At 40.2% G+C, this 19,107-nt stretch overlaps 1 protein-coding gene across 1 annotated transcript in view; it reads left to right on the top strand.

Annotated features, from left to right (window-relative positions):
* The first annotated feature begins 3,707 nt into the window (after positions 1-3,707).
* Positions 3,708-19,107, top strand: part of lifra (LIF receptor subunit alpha a) — a 65,930-nt gene continuing 50,530 nt past the window's right edge. Inside the window, exon 1 of the mRNA XM_062025516.1 lies at positions 3,708-3,843. The gene's annotated coding sequence lies outside the window, so the exon portion shown is untranslated. The remainder of the gene's footprint in view (positions 3,844-19,107) is intronic.

The following is a 19,107-nucleotide window of genomic DNA, read 5'->3' as shown; positions in this document are numbered from 1 at the left end:
CAACAAAAAAAATATGCACTTAACAGTGCAATAAACAACAAAAACAGTGCAATACATTTTAAAGGTGCAATATACACATCGCATCTTTCATATAATCGACACTATTACCGTTTTTCTTCATTTTTTTTCTTTTCACAACATGGTCACTACTGCCTAGTTTCTCTTGTTATATTCTTATTTTTACTTTTATATTTTTGTTCTTATTGTTACTTTTAATATTTATTCTTATTGTTATTTATTCTATTTCAATTATGTACACTGCTGGTGGAATTTTTATTTTCCTGAGGGAACTCTCCTGAAGGAATCAATAAAGTACAAACGTACTATCTATCTATCTATCTATCTATCTATCTATCTATCTATCTATCTATCTATCTATCTATCTATCTATCTATCTATCTATCTATCTATCTATCTATCTATCTATCTATCTATCTATCTATCTATCTATCTATCTATCTATCTATCTATCTATCTATCTATCTATCTATCTATCTATCTATCTATCTATCTATCTATCTATCTATCTATCTATCTATCTATCTATCTATCTATCTATCTATCTATCTATCTATCTATCTATCTATCTATCTATCTATCTATCTATCTATCTATCTATCTATCTATCTATCCATCTATCTATCTTTCTATCTATCTATCTATCCATCCATCCATATTTTTGTTCTTATTGTTACTTTTTGTTTTTATTCTTATTGTTATTTTTTCTATTTAAATTATGTACAATGCTGGTGGAATTTTAATTTTCCTGAGGGAACTCTCCTGAAGGAATCAATAAAGTACTATCCATCTATCTATCTATCTATCTATCTATCTATCTATCTATCTATCTATCTATCTATCTATCTATCTATCTATCTATCTATCTATCTATCTATCTATCTATCTATCTATCTATCTATCTATCCATCTATCTATCTATCTATCTATCTATCTATCTATCTATCTATCTATCTATCTATCTATCTATCTATCTATCTATCTATCTATCTATCTATCTATCTATCTATCTATCTATCTATCTATCTATCTATCTATCTATCTATCTATCTATCTATCTATCTATCTATCTATCTATCTATCTATCTATCTATCTATCTATCTATCTATCTATCTATCTATCTATCTATCTATCTATCTATCCATCTATCTATCTATCTTTCTATCTATCTATCTATCTATCTATCCATCCATCCATATTTTTGTTCTTATTGTTACTTTTTGTTTTTATTCTTATTGTTATTTTTTCTATTTAAATTATGTACAATGCTGGTGGAATTTTAATTTTCCTGAGGGAACTCTCCTGAAGGAATCAATAAAATACTATCCATCTATCTATCTATCTATCTATCTATCTATCTATCTATCTATCTATCTATCTATCTATCTATCTATCTATCTATCTATCTATCTATCTATCTATCTATCTATCTATCTATCTATCTATCTATCTATCTATCGATCGATCGATCGATCGATCGATCGATCTATCGATCGATCTATCTATCTGTCTATTTGTCTATCATTTTTTCATGTTTTTAATTTTAAACCTGCAAGATACAGGGAGTATGGTGATCATAACGACTTTTCTCGACTAAACTAGAGTATGTTGAATCAATGTTCATGTGTATTTACATTTGTAGAAAATTTGCATAGGGAAATATAAAAAAAACAACTTTTTATAAATTTGAATCAAACAATGATGTCAAGAACCCCCTGCAGTACGTACCTCGAAGGATCCCTTGGGGGTCGTGGACGCCCTGTTGAAGACCTCTGCTCTATGCGGTTGTTTAGGGCCACAACCACAAGTGGGGGGTACATGATAAAGGTCTGGGCTTTCGTTAAGATTAGATTTTTTTTCCATTTACATCTGTGGGTTATAAGAAATACAATTATTACAATTAAAATATTTCATAATTGTATAAATACATATAAAATGTAATCAATAATTCATGCTCAGTGGCCTTGTGGTTAGAGTGGCAGGTCGTGAGTTCAAACCCCGACGTAGTCATACCAAAGACTATAAAAATGGGACCCATTACCTCATTGCTTGGCACTCAGCATCAAGGTTTGGAATTGGGGGTTAAATCACCAAAATTATTCCTGAGCGCGGCCACCGCTGCTGCTCACTGCTCCCCTCAACTCCCAGGGGATGGAACAAGGGGATGGGTCAAATGCTGAGGGTAATTTCACCACACTCATTGGTACATTACGTTTAACTTTTAACTTAAAAAATGGGACCCATTACCTCCCTGCTTGGCACTCAGCATCAAGGTTTGGAATTGGGGGTTAAATCACCAAAATGATTCCCGAGCGCGGCCACCGCTGCTGCTCACTGCTCCCCTCACCTCCCCGGGGGTGGAACAAGGGGATGGGTCAAATGCAGAGGGTAATTTCACCACACCTAGTGTGTGTGTGACAACCATTGGTACTTTAACTTTAAACTTAAAAAATGGGACCCATTACCTCCGTGCTTGGCACTCATCATCAAGGGTTTTAATTAGGGCTGTGTCACGCCAAATGTCTTCCCCCTACAACCCCCCCCCCCCATTTACTTCCGGGGCTGCGTCCAATTAAATCACAAAGTTGCCGGGGATCCTTAACCGGCACGTGACTGTCCTGTTTCGCGCCTGTACAAAAAAAAACAATAATCGATTTCTTCAGATTCCAGCAGCTGTCAAAGACGAAGTATCCTTCCAGCGACGGGCAGTCAAAGCCGAAGTGCTATCAATCGCTGTCAATGACATAAGAGGAAACATGACCACGGAAGTAAATGGGGGGGTTGTAGGGGGAAGAAATTTGGCGTTACAGCTGCAACTAACAACTAATTTGATAATCGATTAATCTGTCGATTATTACTTTGATTAATCGATTAATAATCGGATAAAAGAGACACACTACATTTCTATCCTTTCCAGTATTTTATTGAAAAAAAAACAGCATACTGGCACCACACTGGCACCATACTTTTTTTGATTATTGTTTCTCAGCTGTTTGTAAATGTTGCAGTTTATAAATAAAGGTTAATAAAATAAAAATACCAAAAAAAAAAAAAGTAACCTCTTTGCATGCGCATAGCATAGATCCAACAAATCGATGACTAAATTAATCTCCAACTATTTTTATAATCGTTGTTGCAGCCCTAGTTGGAATTGGGGGTTAAATCACCAAAATGATTCCCGAGCGCGGCCACTGCTGCTGCTCACTGCTCCCCTCACCTCCCAGGGGGTGGAACAAGGGGATGGGTCAAATGCAGAGGTTAAATTCACCACACCTAGCGTGTGTGTGACTAACAGTGGTACTTTAACTTTAACTTAATTTTAGTGATTGTAAACATGCTGAGTGTGTGTATGTATATGTGGGACGGTTACTTTAGGGTGGGACGGGCCCCCTCAAAAGTCTAATAATAACATATAAGCATTATTAAAGACCAAAACAGGGCCATAAATAACATCTGGTGTAGTGCCAGTGGTTAGATACGTCCGTCATAGTAGATATTATTTGGCAAAAGACAAGTACATACGTCGAAATTAGCTTTTTACCTTGGTATTTGAACGCACCAAGACAACACCCTATCTTGCGGTCTCCGCGCGGGCTATGTCGAACCCAATTGGCTCTCGAAAGTGTCAATCAAAAAAAAAACTTGCTTCCAGTAATCCCAACCCACGCTAGTATCCATAGGGAATGGGTTTGCGCTCTTCAGACAGCACGACTCTGTATAACCCATCACGTCATTAGAAATCACCTCTACAGACGTCTTTACTCTCTGGATTACGCGATTCACCATCAAAACGCGACATCTTAAAGGATTTGAGTCCACTGAAGGTAATTTAAATGCCAATGTTGTCCTTTAAAATGATGGTAAACGAGCATTTTGGGTGTGAGTTTATGTTGGCTCGCTCTGTTCCCCCCCCCCCTCATCATGCGTTTGCTCTATGCTGCTGACTCAAGCTCTTAAAGATGATATTGGTTTAGGTGTTAATCGTAACACATTTCGATATCGTGCATCCACAAATGATACGGGCCGAATGTGGGACGGATCGACTGCTTGCCACTTGCTAATGCTAATGCTAATGCTAACGAATAAATGCGTTGTTGCCGTCGGGATGCAATATGCGGACTCACTTGTTATAAAGGTCAAACATTTATTTTGACAGCTATATTTACAGATGATCTGACAGATTATTAAAAAAACACATGTCTTTAAGCTATCATTATTTTCCCCCCAGTTTTGATAATGTATTTAATAGTTACTTAATCTGATTAATTATAGAGTTGACTATATACGCACTTAAAGTATCATTCAACATGACTTAAAATCAAGGTAATGAAAAATAGTATTTTTTTCTATCCAAACTTGTATCCACATTAATGTGGACCTGTTACTCCTTTTGTGTTATTAATGTGCTATTTTAAGATGAAAGTGCAATAGTGAAAATAAAACTCCTTTCTGCAGGGTGTGCGTACATTTCTTATTATTTTTTTAAATAAAATATTGTCTAATACAGTGTTTTTCAACCACTGTGCCGCTCAACTGATCCACAGCTCTATTTAAAAAAAACTGTAACCAAAAAATACTGCAAATAAAATTGCTGCAAGATCAAAAACAAATGCAAAAGAAAAATGCTGCAAATGCCGTGAGTTACAGTCTGGCGTTCCGTGGGAGATAATGCTGTTTCACCTATTTGGGTTAAAAATATTTTTTTAAGATGGAAGTGCTATAGTGAAAATAAAACTCCTTTCTGCAGAGTGTGCATACATTTTTTATTTAATTTTTTTAAAGAAATATTGTCTAATGCAGTGTTTTTCAACCACTGTGCCGCTCAACTGATCCAAAACTCTATTTAAAAAAAATTGTAACCAAGAAATACTGCAAATAAAATTGCTGCAAGATCAATAACGAATGCAAAAGAAAAATGCTGCAAATGCCGTGAGGTACAGTCTGGCGTGCCGTGGGAGATAATGCATATGATAATGCATATATATGGGTTAAAAATATTTTTTGCAAACCAGTAATTATGATCTGCAAATAATGTGCCGTTATTGAGTGTAGGTGCTGTCTCGAGCTTGACAGAGTAACCATGTTATACCATACCATATCAGTAGGTGGAAGCTGGTAGCTAATTGCTTTGTAGATATCGGGAAAACGTCTTGTGAGATGACGATGGTTTGTCGTGATCACAATACGCAGACGACAGCAGGTAAAAAGGTATCTAATGCTTAAACCAAAAATAAACAAAAGGTGAGTGCCCCTAAGAAAAGGCATTAAAGCTTAGGGATGGCTATGTGGAACGAAACTAAAACTGAACTGGCTACAAAGTAAACAAAAACAGAATCCTGGACGACAGCAAAAACTTACAGCGTGTGGAGCAGAGACGGCGTCCACAAAGTACGTCCGTACATGACATGACAACAATGTCCACACAAAAAAAGATACCAACAACTTAAATATTCTTGATTGCTAAAACAAAGCAGGTGCGGGGAATAGCGCTCAAAAAGGAAGACATGAAACTGCAACAGGAAAATACTAAAAAACAGGAAAAGCCACCCAAATAGGAGCGCAAGACAAGAACTAAAACACTATGCACGGGAGCCCAACCAAAAAACTTAAATAAGTCAGGGCGTGATGTGACAGGTCGTGACAGTTCACCTACTTTGAGACAATAGCTATAGTGATCCATAGTTGGTTATGGTTTAAATTCATATCCAACAATTGCGACAACAACTTTTTATTGTCTACTGAGTTTAATTTCTTAATGATTTCTGCTGGTGGTGTGCCTCCGGATTTTTTCAATGAAAAAAAATGCGCCTTGGCTCAAAAAAGGTTGAAAAACACTGCTCTAATGGTTGCACAACCTGAGCTAATACTATAGTGGCCTAAGGGGGAAAAGGCGCATCAACGTTCAAACACAGAATTGATCCAAAACTCTATTTAAAAAAACTGTAACCAACAAATACTGCAAATAAAATTGCTGCAAGATCAAAAACGAATGCAAAAGAAAAATGCTGCAAATGCCTAAAACACACCTTAAAGGGAAACTGCACTTTGTTGGAATCTTGTCTATTGTTCACAATCATTACGAAAGACATGACGACGGATATTTTTTATTTTGCATTCTAAATAATTAAGTAATTAAAGTTCGCTTTCAATGGAGCCCATGGAAGCTGCGCAATTCCACTTTTAAAGCCCTTAAAAAACATCGTAACACCTCCTCTGAGGTTTTGTATACATGATGTAATTATATATGTAATGCAGTGTTTCCCATAAACTGCCAAGATACCTGTGGCGGTGGGGGCGTGGCTATGGGCGTGGTCACCATGACATCATCGAGTAATTTGCATAATTTACTACAATGATTTGATTTTCTCTAAAAAGGCTCAAAAAATGTATACTTACTAATTAATAATAACAGCTTTGTTTTAAACGTCCATCCATCCATTTTACAATATAATTACAACACTTTATGTACATATTTATATACAGATTTGAACAATAAGTTATTCACTGAAATATATTTATTAATTGTGGTTCTTACAAAAAAAATATATCTTATAAAATATAAAAGCTAAAATGTCTCAAAGCTCTGCCCCTTTAATTAGTGCATACTAAATAATTTAACTTTAGCCTACTACTACAACCATATTATTTACCAGCAACATAAAGTGAAACAGAGGCAGAGGTGTCCTGCCACAGTCAGTAACAAATAAACAGAAAACAGTAGTGGTGGTAGATAGACACAGAGCTTCATCAAACATCTGATCCACTGAACAAAAAGCTCCAAAAATCTTGAACTTTAGACTGCCATCAGTTTTACTCCCTACACTTAACCATGTGTTTCCTACTGCCTGCAGACTTTGCACCCTTTGTTATATACACATGTTGTGTTTCTAATATAAATACATTTAATAAAGTCAAATACAAATAAGGCAACAAGAGAAGTATCCTACACTTCTCTTTTGTAAAGTAAATCTAAACAGCCGATATGGGCATCTACATCAACTATATGATTTGCCTGAGAAGCTGGAGAGGACCAAAAAAAAAATAATAATTTTTTTTATTTTTTTTAATTTTTAAAAAAAATTTGTGGCGGACGTAATTCTTTCGTGGCGGGCCGCCACAAATAAATCAATGTGTGGGAAACCCTGTAATGTAGTAATGGGCACATTTATAATAACATTTAATATTTATGTATTTTGATATTTTTAAGCATACGCGGCGCATTAATAAAAAAACAAAACATCATAATGTTTGCTTTTTTTTCCTTCATCCCTAAATATTCCTCACTGCAGACTTCATGGGAGCCAACAAACGTATTAAAACATCACTTACTGTAGAATGTCTGCTGTCATTAGGATGCAGACTGCTCGGATGTTTATAAATTCCCATTTAGAGGAAGAATGACTCCTTATCCTCACGAAGAAAAGGGGGGTGGAACAGCAATTGTATTTTCCTGTCTTTCTTGCCATTCCTGGGTCTATTCTGGCTGTCTAAAAGTGTACCAACTTGTCGGAATACCTCGTCTGACTTCTTATGTCCAGGTGAGGTGCATGATTTATGATCTACAATAAACTTCCAGGGAGAAAGGAAGCGAGAAAGCAGTAGACCACTCGATGAAGTAAACATAGGGACACACGGTAGTGATCACAGCGCCGCTATAAATTGTTTGTCTGCGTTATCGCTTATAATAACAATATCACTAATACTTCAATGGAGTATTGTTGGCGGTTTTTGAATTGTTGGTTATTGAATTTTATGGGCGAAATAGTGTACATCTAATTGGTTAAATGTAAATACAAGTAGTGTAAATACAAGTCCCCTTACATTGAAGTCGATGGGAGGTCCTCTATTCTGCCAATAAAGCCCTTTTAAAGGCAGAATGAAAGTTGGCTGACTTGAAGAGGCGAAACTTTAAATAAGCGGACATAGTTTCCACACAGCCATTGCAAACGAGAGAACATGAGAGCGTTGGTGTGTGGGTGCTGAGATCTGTTTGGTGGCGAACAGCGGAATTTTTAAATTTGTATTAATGCACACATGTTAAAGGTGCATTTTCAATGTTGACTGTGCATTTAGTAAAATAAATAATGAAGGTTATGGCAAGCAGGAAAAATCGTTGTTTATTTATACTATTTTCCCTAAATACGCATTGAGGCCAAAAAGTGTGTTTTTGCCGATTTAATCTAACAAAATAATTGATAGTTCATGCTATTACAAAAATAAATGATAGCTGCCACCCTAACTGTTAGCGTTAGAGTGCAACCAACTGTTTAACAAAGACGTAAAGAAACATTTTAAAGTCAACCAACTTTCTTCTGGGCATCTCGCTCATGTCTTTAAAGATATTGCAGAAGAACCTGAAGTATTTCTCCCATGCAGTTATTTTTTGGGGTGGTTGTGAGTGTTTTGGCATTTTTGTTTTTGTTTTTTAGCATTTATGATATTTTGCAATCGTTTTAATTTGCAGCATTTTTCCAGTGCATTTGTATTGTGGTATTTGTGCATTTTTATTTGTTTTATCATTTCTGTGTTAGAAGCTTTTGAACATTGCTGGGTGTTTGCCCTTACTAGCCATTGTGTAATTCGCTCACCAGCAAAAACTTTGAATACACATGCAAAATCTAATGAAAAAAGTATATTGGCACTCAGCATCAAGGGTTGGAATTGGGGGTTGAATCATGGCCACCGGTGCTGCCCACTGCTCCCCTCACCTCACAGGGGGGTGAATAAGGGTGATGAGTCAAATGCAGAGAATAATTTCGCCACACCCAGTGTGTGTGTGACAATCATTGGTCCATCCATCCATCTTCAACCGCTTATCCGGAATCGGGTCGCGGGGACAGCAGCTCCAGCAAAGACCCCCAGACTTCCCTCTCCAGAGCAACATTTGCGACTTCCTCCTGGGGAATCCCGAAGCGTTCCCAGGCCAGAGAGGAGATGTAATCCCCCCATCTGGTCCTTGGCCTGCCGGGGGGCCTCCTCCCAGTGGGACGTGCAACGAGGACCTCCCTAGGGAGACGCTCGTGAGGCATCCGCACGAGATGCCCGAACCACCTAAGCTGGTTCCTTTCCAAGCGAAGGAGCAGCGGCTCTACTCCGAGTCTCTCTCGAGTGACTGCACTTCTCACCCTATCTCTAAGGGAGATGCCAGCCACCCTTCTGAGGAAACTCATTTCGGCCGCTTGTATCCGCGATCTTATTCTTTCGGTCATTACCCACACTTCATGACCATAGGTGAGAGTAGGAATGTAGATAGCTCGGTAGACCGAGAGCTTTGCCTTCTGGCTCAGCTCCCGTTTCGTCACAACAGTGCGGCAGAGAGACTGCAATACTGCCCCAGCTGCTCCGATTCTCCGGCTGATTTCCTTCTCCATCTTTCCCTCACTCGTGAACAAGACCCCGAGATACTTAAACTCCTCCACCTGGGACAGAGTCCTGTCCCCTACCCGGACTGTACAAACCATCGGTTTCCTGCTGAGAACCATGGCCTCAGATTTGGAGATGCTGATCCTCATTCCAGCCGCTGAACACTCGGCTGCGAACCGATCCAGTGAGAGCTGAAGGTCACGAACCGAAGGTGCCATCAGGACCACATCATCTGCAAACAGCAGTGACGCAACCTTTAGCCCCCCGAGACGTATACCCTCTCCGCCATGGCCACGACTCCGCCTAGAAATCCTGTCCATGAAAATCACAAACAGGATAGGTGACAGAGCGCAGCCCTGGCGGAGACCAACCCCCACTGGAAACGGATCCGACTTACATCCAAGCACCCGGACACAACTCTCGCTTTGGTTGTACAGAGATTGGATGGCCCTCAACAGGGTTCCCCTCACTCCGTACTCCCTCAGCACCTCCCACAAGATCTCCCGAGGGACGCGGTCATACGCCTTCTCCAAATCCACAAAACACATGTAGACTGGATAGGCATACTCCCAGGCCCTCTCCAGGATTCCCGCAAGCGTAAAGAGTTGGTCAGTTGTTCCACGACCAGGACGGAATCCACATTGCTCCTCTTGAATCTGAGGTTTGACTATCGGCCGGACCCTCCTTTCCAGTACCTTGGCGTAAACTTTCCCAGGGAGGCTGAGTAGTGTGATACCCCTGTAATTAGCACACACCCTCTGGTCCCCCTTTTTGACCACCACCCCAGTCTGCCACTCCCTCGGCACTGTCCCAGACTTCCACGCAATGTTGAAAAGGCGTATCAACCAAGACAGCCCATCAACACCCAGAGCCTTCAGCATTTCTGGACGGATCTCGTCAAACCCCGGAGCTTTGCCACTGTGGAGTTGTCTAACTACCTCAGTGACTTCACCCCGAGAGATCGACGTCGATCCCCCATCATCCTCAGGCCCTGCTCCTATCAGGGAGGGTGTGTCTGATGTATTTGGGTTCAGGAGTTCCTCAAAGTGCTCTTTCCAACGCCCTACGACTTCCTCACTTGAAGTCAGCAAAGTCCCATCCTTGCCGTACACAGCTTGGATGGTTCCCTGCTTCCCCCTCCTGAGGTGCCGTATGGTCTTCCAGAACAGCTTTGGTGCCGCCCGATAGTCCTTCTCCATGGATTCCCCGAACTGCTCCCACACCCTCTGCTTAGCCTCGTCCACAGCCACGGCCGCTGCCCTTCGGGCCCGTCGGTACCTTGCAACTGCCTCCGGAGTCCCCTGGGATAACATACCCCGGTAGGACTCCTTCTTCAGTCGGACGGCTTCCCTGACCACCACTGTCCACCAGGGTGTTCGAGGGTTACCGCCCCTTGAGGCACCTAAGACCTTCTGGCCACAGCTCGCAGCTGCAGCTTTAGCAATAGAGGCTTTGAACATTGCCCATTCCTGTTCAATGTCCCCAACCTCCACAGGGATGGCAGAGAAGTCCCGCCGGAGGTGGGAGTTGAAGTCCTTCCGGACAGAGGACTCCTCCAAACGTTCCCAGTTCACCCGCACTACACGCTTGGGTTTGCCTGGTCTGTCCAGAGGTTTCCCCCGCCATCTAACCCAACTCACCACCAGATGGTGATCAGTTGACAGTTCAGCCCCTCTCTTCACCCGAGTGTCCAAAACATACGGCCTCAGATCAGCTGATACGATTACAAAATCGATCATTGATCTTTGGCCTAGGGTGCTCTGGTACCAGGTACACCTATGAGCATCCTTATGCTTGAACATGGTGTTTGTTATCGCAAGTCCGTGACTAGCACAGAAGTCCAATAACAATCCACCACTCAGGTTCAGATCAGGGAGACCGTTCCTCCCAATCACGCCAGTCCAAGTATCACTGTCATTGCCCACGTGCGCGTTGAAGTCCCCCAGCAAGACTATGGAATCCCCTGCCGGTGCCCCATACAGGACCCCATGCAAGGTATCCAAGAAGGCTGAATACTCTGAACTCCTGTTTGGTGCGTATGCACAAACAACAGTCAGAGTTTCCCCCCTCCAACCCTAAGGCGAAGGGAGGCGACCCTCTTGTCCACTGGGGTGAACTCCAACGTACAGGCACTCAGCCGGGGACTCGTGAGTATCCCCACACCCGCCTGTGCCCTCACGCCCTGAGCAACTCCAGAAGTGAACAAGGTCCATCCCTTGTCCAGGAGTGTGGTTTCAGAGCCCTTGCTATGCGTAGAGGTAAGCCCCACCAGATCCAACCGGTAGCGCTCCACCTCTCGCACCAGCTCAGGCTCCTTCCCCACCAGCGTAGAGACGTTCCACGTCCCGAAAGTCAGCCTCTGCTGCCCCGAATTGGTCCGTCTGGAGCCTCCACTTTCACTGCCATCCACTTGGCAGCGCACCCGACCCCACTGGTTCCGACCGCGGGTGGTGGGCCCACGTGGCAGAGAAGATGGTGTGTCCACGTAGCTTCTTCGGGCTGTGCCCGGCCGGGCTCCGTGGCAAGCCCGGCCACCAGGCGCTCGCTGACTAGCCCTACCTCCGGGCCTAGCTCCGGAGGAGGGCCCCGGGCTTCCTCCGGGCCGGGTAACGCATCCTCTTTTAGTGTAGTTCATGGGGGGTATCGTAACCCTGATGGGGGGGGCATTCGGGTACTACACCTTGCCCAAGGGTGACCCGGAACTATGTAAGGCAGGGGCGTTCAACTCCCTGAGGCTTAATACAAGCCCACATACCTGTATATCTACAATCATTGGTACTTTTTTTTAAACATTGATTGCAACTGTGAGTTTGCTGAGATTTTTAAAGGGACAGTTTGCAACCTTTATGCGGATACCTAGAGGGCGCTAACTTTCCAATGTGTTTTAAGCTTTATATTTCGCCCTCTTACTACTTTCAGAACGTAATGACATAGCTATATACGTACGTAACCTGTGCACGTGCATTAGCTTTGTGCGTTGTTAGTTAATGATAGCGATTTGGATAGCTAACGTTGGCTATCATTGAATCTATATTCTAGCATAACAACAACACACCTGCAAATTGTTAGTTACTTCTCTGAGACTGCTTTTGTTTGTGTGCACGCTCTCCCTGTGTGTACAAGACAGCAATGAGTGACAAGCCTGAAAGCCAAAATAATTCCTCGGGCCTGCGAGAATTTTTTTTTGTAATTGTATATACTAATTGTGAAAAATATAGACACTTTCTTGTTACATTTTTTTTACTATAATTTTGAGCAAGTTCCAAATAGCCCGTTTAATGTGTTATTATCAATTTTTCAGCCAGTAGTTCATGTCATCAAACTTTACACCAAGTACAGTAGTACTAGTGTTGTCCCAATACCAATATTTTGGTACCGGTACCAAAATTATGTCAATACTTTTTGGTACTTCTCTAAATAAAGGGGACTACAAAAAATTGCATTATTGGCTTTATTTTAACAAAAAATCTCACGGTACATTAAACATACTGTATGTTTTATTATTGCAAGTTTGTCCTTAAATCAAATAGTGAACATACAAGACAACTTGTCTTTTAGTAGAAAGTAAACAAACAAAGGCTCTTAATTTAGCTGCTGACGTATGCAGTAACATATTGTGTCATTTTCCATTCTATTATTTTGTCAAAATTATTAAGGAAAGTGGTAGAAAATGAATTATTAATCTACTTGTTCATTTACTGTTAATATCTACTTATTTTCTCTTTTAACATGTTCTATCTACACTTCTGTTAAAATGTAATAATCACTTATTCTTCTGTTGTTTGATACTTTACATTAGTTTTTTATGTTACCACAAATTTAGGTATCAATCCGATACCAAGTAGTTACAGGATCATGCATTGGTCATATTCAAAGTCCTCATGTTTCCAGGGACGTATTTCCTGAGTTTATAAACATAATATAATTTTTTTTTAAACGAAAGAAGATGTTGTGATGCCAAAAAATATCTATGTAATCATAGTAGTATCGACTAGATACGCTACTGTACTTGGTATCATTACAGTGGATGTTAGGTGTAGATCCACCAATGGGGTGGCGGACCGGTACTTTTCAGAGGCGGTATAGTACCGAATATGATTCATTAGTATCGCGGTACTATACTAATACCGGTATACCGTACAACCCTAAGTGGTACCAAAGTTCAAACAAAGTTCCATGACCAAGCTCGTAACTCAAAGTACTTTGTATCTCAAATCAGCCCTGCCCATTGAAATGAATAAATATCAATTTAATACATTTTTGTCCCTCCAAAAACACCACCAATTTAACAACGCCCATACATGCTTTTTAAAAAGAAAAACAAACTTGTAGAAATATTGTTTGAAAAAAGAATACTATAGCATTTACTACAAACAACTGCAGTAGTTTTATGAAATAATGTATTACCGTATTTTTCGGACTATAAGTCACAGTTTTTTTCATAGTTTGGCCGGGGGTGCGACTTATACTCAGGAGCGACTTATGTGTGAAATTATTAACACATTACCGTAAAATATCAAATAATATTATTTAATTCATTCACGTAAGACACTAGACGTATAGATTTCATCGGATTTAGCGATTGGGAGTGACAGTGGGAGTGACAGATTGTTTGGTAAACGTATAGCATGTTCTATATGTTATAGTTATTTGAATGACTCTTACCATAATATGTTACGTTAACATACCAGGCACGTTCTCAGTTGGTTATTTATGCGTCATATAACGTACACTTATTCAGCCTGTTGTTCACTATTCTTTATTTATTTTAAATTGCCTTTCAAATGTCTATTCTTGGTGTTGGGTTTTATCAAATAAATTTCCCCCAAAAATGTGACTTATACTCCAGTGCGACTTATATATGTTTTTTTCCTTCTTTATTATGCATTTTCGGCCGGTGCGACTTATACTCCGAAAAATATGGTAGTATTGTTCAGCATTTTCCTTGGGCAGCAGACTGTTGTAGGTGTTTCCTATGAGCCGATTCTCCGTCGAGTAACAATAGGAACTGTTATTGTTGGTTATGTTGCACACGGACATCTCCTGAGTGATGGACTGGAGGTCAGAGTTGAAAGCAGGCTGTGGCTTTGTAACAAAGGTAATGCTCAATTGTCCAATTTGTAGAGTCAGAATTAGACCGAACAAACTGAAACATGTCGATCACAGCATCGGCAGCTTTTCCATATTTTCATGGATAAATATTTGTCCTTGGGACGTTTTTGGCTACATGGCACATAGGCGGTGCCATGTAGCCATGTAATGCGGACTGACGGTGCTGCGGTCGGGTTGACTCGCTGAGTTGGCTAACTGGTAGGACATGTTTTTAATGGTTTGTCTGATTTGGTCGTCCGCATCTCCTCTTTGACACTGACTTTCGGAATTTCGGTGGCTGGTGGGCAGGATTGTGTCGCTATGTGGACAGTCACTACTTCAACAGTGGTGGTGGCGAGACTTTTAATTCAAATTATGCTCGCAATTTCAAACGTGACAAAAAGCTTTGTATCTAAAAATACAATTTGTTTTTTTGTTTTTCTTTCTCCTTAAAAACCCACACTAGATAGCCTTTGTATAACCAATACTAATTTGACAAAAATTAGTATATTAGTTGATCCTTAAGAATTTTGATGATTGTGTGTAGAATTGATTGTTGATTAGTGGGACCTTAATAGTAGTAATGATCGTAATAATAAATTAGATTTATATAGCGCTTTTCTAGACAATCAAAGCGCTTTGCAGAGAACTCCCCACTCCACTTTTACACGATGTTGGTGGTAAGCTACATTTGCAGCCGCAGCTGCCCTGGGGTAGACTTATGGAAGCGTGGCTGCCAATTTGCACCTATGGCCCCTCCAACCACCGTCAAACATTCATTCACCTTAAATAACAATAAACAACAGAACATTCTTTGTGACAAGGTGACAAAAAGCCTGTTTTACTAAGATCCAAATACTATGTGCTTAAAAAGCATGTGCAATCTATTAACTAGCATGTACTATTAGCGGGTGTGTTGCGTGCAATCTACTATTATTGCACGTGCTATTCATAACTGCCTTGTTAAATTGAGGTTATTGCGTGTCCTACGTAGCTTTCCTCATAGACACACTCAATCATTTGCTGCACATTCATGTTATCATGCTCCTACCTGTGGTGTTTTGCTATCAAACAAGCAGCATACATGTACCACTTTTTATGGGCATTTTGGAAGCAGTCCAGTGTATCCACAATGAAACCCACATTTTTGTGCACTGCAGATGTGATCATGGCAAAGAGGCTTCACTTACTGTGTACAAGACACAAAAAATTCATACTTTAAAGAGTTTTTTATATATAGGAGATATGTTGATACTACATAGGGTCATTAAAAAAGAATACGCCAAAATCATCCCGCATTTATTCAGTTCTCTAGCATTGTAAAAGACTGAATCAATGGTCATTTGATACAGGAGTTATCCAAGTTTTTTTGTGTTACAAGCGCAAACAAATGCTATTGTCACGGTGCAGCTTGCTTTTAGGACAGAATTTGGCATTGTGTTCTAAAATTACTAAAACTCATCAATTAAATTATTTTTAATATGATAAATGATAAATGGGTTATACTTGTATAGCGCTTTTCTACCTTCAAATTACTCAAAGCACTTTGACAGTACCTCCACATTCACCCATTCACACACACATTCACACACTGATGGCGGGAGCTGCCATGCAAGGCGCTAACCAGCAGCCATCAGGAGCAAGGGTGAAGTGTCTTGCCCAAGGACACAACGGACGTGACTAGGATGGTAGAAGGTGGGGATTGAACCCCAGTAACCAGCAACCCTCCGATTGCTGGCACGGCCACTCTACCAACTTCGCCACGCCGTCCCTAATAATTAATTCTTATAATAATTAATCAGCCCCTTAACTCACCCAGCTTACAGCTATAAAGTTATAAAATGATGTTGCTGTATAGACGATATGTCGAACATTTTTTATTTCTGACAGACCATGCAAATATGTTGACACACGCAGTCTCTGTTCCTTGTCTGTCTTTGCAAGCACGGCGCGAGCATTATTCCTGTGTATAACTCAGTTTGCACATACTGTATGTTTCAGACGTTATACATTTAAAGGGAAATATTACCCGCAAAACGGTGATGAGTGCTGACAATTAACATTGCGCGTATATACAGTATATATATTTGCATCTTCTCCTCCCAGTACTGTGGGTGTTTTGCTAATCAGTAGGGATGTCCAATAATATCGGACTGCCGATATTATCGGCCGATAAATGCTTTAAAATGTGATATCGGAAATTATCGTTATCGTTTTCAAAATTATCGGTATCGGTTTTAAAAAGTAACATTTATGACTTCTAAAACGCAGCTGGGTACACGGACGTAGGGGGAGGTACAGAGCGCCAATCAAGCTTAAAGGCTCTGCCTTTGCGTGCCGGCCCAGTCACATAATATCTACGGCTTTTGACACACACAAGTAATTGCAAGGCATACTTGGTCAACAGCCATACAGGTCACACTGAGGGTGACCGTATAAACAACTTTAACACTGTTACAAATATGCGCCACACTGTGAACCCACACCAAACAAGAATGACAAACACATTTCGGGAGAACATCCGCACCGTGACACAACATAAACACAACAGAACAAATACCCAGAACCCCTTGCAGCACTAACTCTTTCGGGACGCTACAATATACACCCCCCACTACCCCCTACCCCTAAACCCTGCCCCCCCCCCCAACCCCGCCCACCTCAACCTCCTCATGCTCTCTCAGAGAGGGCATGTCCCAAATTCCAAGCTGCTGTTTTGAGGCATGTTAAAAAAATAATGCACTTTGTGACTTCAATAATAAATATGGCAGTGCCATGTTGGCATTTTTTTTCTATAACTTGAGTTGATTTATTTTGGAAAACCTTGTTACATTGTTTAATGCATCCAGCGGGGCATCACAACAAAATTAGGCATAATAATGTGTTAATTATACGACTGTATATCTCGGTATCGGTTGATATCGGAATCGGTAATTAAGAGTTGGACAATATGGGATATCGGCAAAAAAGCCATTATTGGACATCTCTACTAATCAGCATATATTTAGCCTATTAATGAAGACAGAGACACAAAATGGAATGCATGCCTTATTCTTCTTACTTAACAGATGCAATCCACTTTGCGCACGTTTGGTAGATAAGCTTTGTGTGTGCCATTAGGTTTGCCGTGTACTATTATTAGTTATTACAGGGGTGTCCAAGGTGCGGCCAGGAGGCCGTTGCCACATATCGCGTTTTGTTGGCCTGAAAAAAACTAAAAATTTAACAAAAAAGAGCAAAACGATGTAATATAATGAGCAATTCCTTGTTACATAAACTTTTGCATAAATAAAGGTAAAGCACTGTACACAAATAGACCCCACTTTGAAATAAATGTGTGATACTCAATATAGATGCACATGTTTTGCATAATTCTTCTTGTGGGCACAAAAAGACAAATGACACATGATAAAAAAGTTTATTATTATGTACAGGCTGGATGATTGAATTATTCTAGCAGTGTGAATCTAGTGCTTATTCCTTTGTTATCATGTACAAGCTGGTTTTTTTTTGCGTTGAATGAGCCGCCAGTAGGTTTACTTACTTGCACTCTACTGTGTCTCAGTAATGGAAACTTCAAATTTAATGACCATTGCAGACAGGGGCTCCTGTTACACGAAGAGCTAGTATTTTCTTTCACCCCTTTGCACTGTTAGGCATCTGAGCGATGAGAAGGATATTTGTTACTTAAGTCATTAGAACATGACTCTTTTACTCGCTTCCTGTTGCTTCTGTATTTTTGTATGTGTAAATGCATAAAGGACGCCAGGGAACTAGAAGGAAGGAAGGAAGGAAGGAAGGATTGAGTCTAACAGTTTCACACACTGGACTGAATGTCCTTTCTCCAGTAAAGTCAGAGCACTGGCATTTTTACACACGCACACAAACACTCAACTGTTAACTCCTTTTTTTCTCTTCCGAAAGCATCCGGTCTCCCTGTAGTTCCCATTCAAAGGTCAGGATCATGATTGCGGCTCATGTTTCAGAATGTCAACACTTATTAAAACGAGCAAATCATTTTGACTTCTTTGTCTCCCAATATCAATTTTTATGCTGATGGCACGTCTCAAATCGAATGCATTTGAGGTCGTACAATTCAACTATCATTTTCGGAAACACAAGTTTGAGCCACCATCACGCGTACTTGATGAGTTTAGTGAGAATTGCGTTTTCTTTGACTTTTTTGCTGGCACTTGTTCCATGATAAGGAAGCAATTTCAACAAAGGCCATTGAGAAGAAGGATGTACACTGTTGTGTTGTCCCGATACCAATATTTTGGTACCGGAACTAAAACTGTTTTTCTGTACTTTTCTAAATAAAGGGGACCACAAAAAATTTCATTATTGGCTTTATTTGAACAAAAAAACTTACGGTACATTAAACATATTTTTCTTATTGCAAGTTTGTCCTTAAATAAAATAGTGAACATACTAGACAACTTGTCTTTTAGTAGTAAGTAAGCAAACAAAGGCTCCTAATTTAGCGGCTGACATATGCAGTAACATATTGTGTCATTTATCATTCTATTATTTTGTCAAAAGTATTAAGGACAAGTGGTAGAAAATGAATCTCTTTGTTCATTTACTGTTAATATCTGCTTACTTTTTGTTTCAACATGTTCTATCTACACTTC

This window comes from Entelurus aequoreus, linkage group LG17 (genome assembly GCF_033978785.1).
Source record: "Entelurus aequoreus isolate RoL-2023_Sb linkage group LG17, RoL_Eaeq_v1.1, whole genome shotgun sequence".
NCBI classification, from domain to species: domain Eukaryota; kingdom Metazoa; phylum Chordata; class Actinopteri; order Syngnathiformes; family Syngnathidae; genus Entelurus; species Entelurus aequoreus.
The sequence above is the reverse complement of the archived record's forward strand: the minus strand, read 5'-3'. Positions and strand labels throughout refer to the sequence as shown.